At 43.5% G+C, this 5,158-nt stretch overlaps 1 pseudogene; it reads right to left on the bottom strand.

Annotated features, from left to right (window-relative positions):
• Nucleotides 1–596: 596 nt before the first annotated feature.
• LOC145530964 (small ribosomal subunit protein uS12 pseudogene) lies at nt 597–1,815 on the bottom strand (annotated as a pseudogene).
• Nucleotides 1,816–5,158: the final 3,343 nt, after the last annotated feature.

A 5,158-nucleotide genomic window follows, 5' to 3' on the forward strand; every position in this document is an offset into this window, starting at 1 on the left:
ATAAAGATGTTATGTCCACAGTATAAAATCCAGGTAAGAGTAAAAAAATAAAGATGAGAAATTTATAAGACCTAACATAGAAAGGTGGCTGAGACTCAGAACTGAAAAGATGCAGTGTTCTTATGTGTTAAATGTAAAAAAAAAAAAACAGGAAAAAAAAAAAGCAAACAACCCACAATAAAACAACACTTTATGTTTCCTATGGGCTTGTGAATACACTTGAAAATGTATAGACACGGGACTGGAGACACATCTGTCTGGTACAGACACCTTGTTTGGTTGCATATCACTTGATTGTGCTTTGCAGGCATTGCTTTTTTTTTTTACAAATTCGGCGTTTGTGTCAACCCCACTTTGAACGTGTCTATTGGTGCCACTTTCTCAGCAGCGTTTGCTCACCTCGTGTCTCTGTGTCACATTTGGGTAATTCTTGCAATATTTCAGAATTTTTCATTATTATCGTGTTTGTGATGGTGATATGTGAGTGGTGATCTTCGATGTTAGTACTGCAAAAGATTATGACTCCTTGAAGGCTCAGATGATGGTTATCATTTGTTATCAAGAAAGTACTTTTTTTGGCATATGAAAATTTGTTACTATTGTGCTTTCATCATCAGAATGTATGAGCTTGGTCTTTCCTTCTTACCTTTGTGTAAGGCCAAAACAGATACATTGTCTACTTTGATAACCTTGAAGTGGACTCCAGGAATGTTGCCAATAGCATGCCCTTTGTGACCAAAGCCAGCAACCAGAACTTCATCATTTTTCCCAATAAAATTTAAGCAATCATCATTGAGTACAAAGGCTGTGGGGTTTTTTGGTTTCTTTTTTTTTAACCATTCTTGATTAGATGAGCCCTGGCACACTTCCTGATGGCAGAATCTGGCTGTTTGGTTTCAACCCCTGCTTTTTTCGAGCACAATTCCCTTGGCATGAGAAGCGCCTCCAAAAGTGTTGGCCTGCAGTGCTGTGCCCACATGGGCTTTCTTGTACTGTCTATCACACCACTTCTGGGCTTGTCAGTGGCTATGGAGCTTCCTGGCTGTACGAAGACTATGACACTTGCCCAGCCTGCCGGCATCACAGGCCTGAGTGAAAAGGAAAGTACTTTATAATTAAGGTATATACATTGTCTTTTGGACATAATGCTATCACACACTGAAGAGACAGTGTGAACATCTTTATGTGCCCTGGGAAACCAAAAGAATTTGTGTGACCTGCTTTACTGCTGTGGTCTGGGACCAAGCCTGCAGTATCTCCAAGGTCTGCCTATATTGGGAATGGTGAGTAAAGGGGGGAATCTTTCATAAGGGCTTAATGTTTATGAAAAGAATGCAACCCAATATTACTTGCATAATGTAAAAAATATGACATCGGAACTGTGGTGTTGGAGAAGACTCTTGAGAGTCCCTTGGACTGCAAGGAGATCCAACCAGTCAAAGGAAATCAGTCCTGAATATTCATTGGAAGGACTGATGCTGAAACTCTAATACTTTGGTCACCTGATGTGAAGAACTGACTCATTTGAAAAGACCCTGATGCTGGGAAAGATTGAGAAGGGGACGGTAGAGGATGAGATGGTTGGATGGCATCACCGACTCAATGGACATGAGTTTGAGTAAACTCTGGGAGTTGGTGATGGACAGGGAGGCCTGGCGTGCTGCAGTCCATGGGGTCTCAAAGAGTCGGACATGACTGAGTGACTGAACTGAACTGAGGCAACATTGATTTAAGGCAGGCAGGTTACTCTTAAAAGTGAATTTTCCAGACTCTGCCCGACCTCCTAACAGAGGGATAAACCACCTACTCTGCCATGCAGTGAGATATGATTAAATGAACAGTAAGAATCAAGTTCAGAAAGAAGGCACAGTTGCAACCTGAGAGGCTGGGAGGAGGAGACTGGCTGGCTGGTTGTAAACAAGCCTTGTGTGAGGGGGCCAGCAGTCCAGGAGAGAATTTGGGTTTTAGGTTCAAACAGAGAGTAGAATTCTAGCGCCTGCCTTCTGAGTTGAGGGTAGGCTGAGCATAGGTATTAGTCTCGGCTCCTTCCTGAATCCCAGCTCACGTGAAACAGTAAAGGGAGAGACACCCTACAGAGATGAAGAGGGTACAGAAGTTGTTCGCTGGCTCAGCAGCCAGGGTTAGGGTTAAGCTGAGTCAGTTCCTCTCGATTTCTATTTTTCTGAGAGTTTTTGTTTTTTTTAAACTATAGATAGATGTTGAATTTTCTCAAACGCTTGTGTCTATCCCTTCGTTCGCTCTACATTCTGGGACCCCACGACACATCCACCCCCCTCCACCCCCGCCCAGCAAATTCAAAGACATCATGACCTCCTTCATTGTTCCAGTTCTGCCCCTCCCCAGCATCGTCCCTGATCTACGGAATCATTTACATCATTCAAGTAGGTGGAGTATTTTTTTTTCCATCTTTAAAATCTCTCCCTTGAGAAGCTCACATCATCTATGTGGTAATCCTGCCAAAAAATGTTTAACCTGAGTCCGGTCATGAGGAAACAATCAGACAGAGTCCCCAGTATTTGGGACGAGCTACATGACAGCCGATCCGGACCCTTCAAGCATGTCAGTGCCGTGAAAGACAAACAAACAAAAAAACCAAGGCCTGTTTCTGATTAAAAGAGAGAACAGAGACGTGACAACCAAAGGGAATGTGTGAACCTCGATTGGCTATAGGATGGGGAAAAAGAAAACAACTGTAAAGAATGTCTGTTGCTGAGGCATGTCCACATGGTCTGTGCGCAGGATGACATTATCGATTCAAAGTCCCATTTCTCTGGGTGGAATGTGGCATAGACCTCACAGAAAAGAATGGTCTTGTTCCTAGGAAAAGCACGCTGCAGTATTTAGGAGTATCTGTACCCCAAAATGACACTGTGTGTGTGTGTGTTTGTGTGTCGGGGAGGGGTAGTAAATGAGGCAGAATGTTAACAAACGATGAATTTAGGTGAAGGGTGAAGAGGTGTGTGTTATACTCTTCTTTCAACTTTTTGCAGGCTTGACAGTATTCACAATAAAATATTAAGCAGAAGAGGATCTTCCCTGGATCCATGTCTGCCTACAGCTACACTCAATTTTTCCACCGATCGTCGCAGCCAACCTTCCGCATAGAGTCTCTGACACTCGGGCTTTCACTCCTTCCCCGGCCCATTCATGTGTCTGTCCATTCCCGGCTGGTTTCTGCCCATCGCCACGCTGGACCTGCCTTCCCCAGATCCTCACTGCCTCTGTGCTGCCCACCCTGCGGTCACGTTCCACACGGGTGGCCACTCCTCCTCCAAACACTCTTGTCTCAGCCTCCACAACACTGGCCTCTCCTGGTTTTCCTTCTGCCTCTCCAGACTCTTCTCGCTCTTCTTCACTTTCTCCCCTTTCTCTACTCACCCTCAAAAGCCTGGGTTCCTAGGAGCTCAGACCCTTTCTTTCATTAAGTCTTTCTTCATGTGGTTCACTGATCCCTATAGATTTGAAGAATGAATTTGTTCTAAAGATGCCCACACTTAACAGGTCTTTTTTTTTTTTTGCTCATTCTCTTGGTGTTTTAAAATTAATTTTTTTTTTTTGCTTTTGAAAACTTTATTTCAACATAACTATACTTATAGAAATTAATTAATTTTAGTTGAAGTACAGTTGATGTACAATGTTGTGTTAGTTTCTGCAGTACAGCAAAGTGCTTCAGTTATACACATGTACACCTTCTTTTTTTCATATTCTTTTCCATTATGGTTTATCATAGGATATTGAATATAGTTCTCTGTGCTGTACAGTAGACCTTAGACAGTTCTCATTTGACATTGCTCCTTGGATATTTTGCAGACATCTCAAGTTGAACTTCTACTCATTTATTCATCCATTGAGCACATACTGAGCACTAACTATGTGCTAGGCACTTGCTGGAAACACTGGGGAAGGGGAAGAAGGAGCCAGTTATGGCTGCATCATTGGAGACATTCTTATTGGGAGACAGGTGATGAGCAAACGAGAAAGAATTTGAGGGTGGTAAGGACTCTGATGTTGGTGCCAGTGGTAAAGAACCTGCCTGCCAGTCAGTGTAGGAGACATAAGAGAACTGGGTTCAATTCTGGGTGGGGAAGATCCCCTGGAGGAGAGCATGGCAACACACTCCAGTATTTGCCTGGAGAATCCCATAGACAGAGCCAGGCTACAGTCCATGGGGTTGCAAAGAGTCGGAGACGACTGAAGTAACTTAACACGCACGCATGCACGTGGACTCTGAAGAGACTAAAATGATGAAAGGGATATGTTAGAGGCTGCTTGGGTGGACTTATATATTTAGGGTGATCTGAGATGTATTTTGAGGGAGGTGCATTTAAATGGATGAGCTCAGGATGAGATGCAGGGGCAATGTGACAAGATTGTGAGATGAGGGGTTCAATGCCCTCTGGATGGGAGTGGGCTTGGCGTGTTCTGGAAATGAGATGTGTCCCCAGAATCAGAACCTTGATCCTTTCTTTTCCTATCTGGTTTGTATTTTAAAATTTCAGGGCATGTAAGACCCTGTCATCAACTATATCTGAAAAACCTTGAATTAACTTTGCATCCCTATTTTGGGGTCTTCTTCAGATCAAGAACAGTTCCCTCTCTGAGCTGGACAGTACCTTGATTCTTTTAAGGGCAATGAGTCAGAATGTCAGGACGAGATGCAGATGTTGGTCAGAGTTTCACCTGTCCTTTTACCCGTGTGCAAAGCGCAAGGAATAAGCTGACATCTGCTTGAAAGGGGATGGTTTCCATTGTTGGCTGGCTCTTGGAGACCCACTACCAGCCCACCCCAGTCCTCTCCAGCTGGCCTTGTGTTTCTGGAGGCCAGGAGGGACAATGAGGGAGAGTCCTGGGACTTACAGCTAAGACATTGCTGAAAGTATCCTTCCCGGCAAAGTGGAAAGGGTGACCTGATTCTTATAACCTTTCCCAGTAGAAGTTGCAGCAAATGATGATAAAATCTTTGCACCTCCCTCAGGGCTGGATCCTATTAGGCCTTGCTAATGAGGCAAAAATCCATCTTTTTTAAAATAAGGGGTTGAAACTTATCTTTACAAGGATCAGAAACATGCTTAGACCTTAAATTTTTCTGAATGGGCAACACGTTCATATTTTCTAGAATTTAAAAGAAATTAAAAAC

The sequence above is a fragment of the Giraffa tippelskirchi genome, chromosome 13 (assembly GCF_054371585.1).
Source record: "Giraffa tippelskirchi isolate mGirTip1 chromosome 13, T2T-mGirTip1v1.2.pri, whole genome shotgun sequence".
In the NCBI taxonomy this organism is placed as follows: Eukaryota; Metazoa; Chordata; class Mammalia; order Artiodactyla; family Giraffidae; genus Giraffa; species Giraffa tippelskirchi.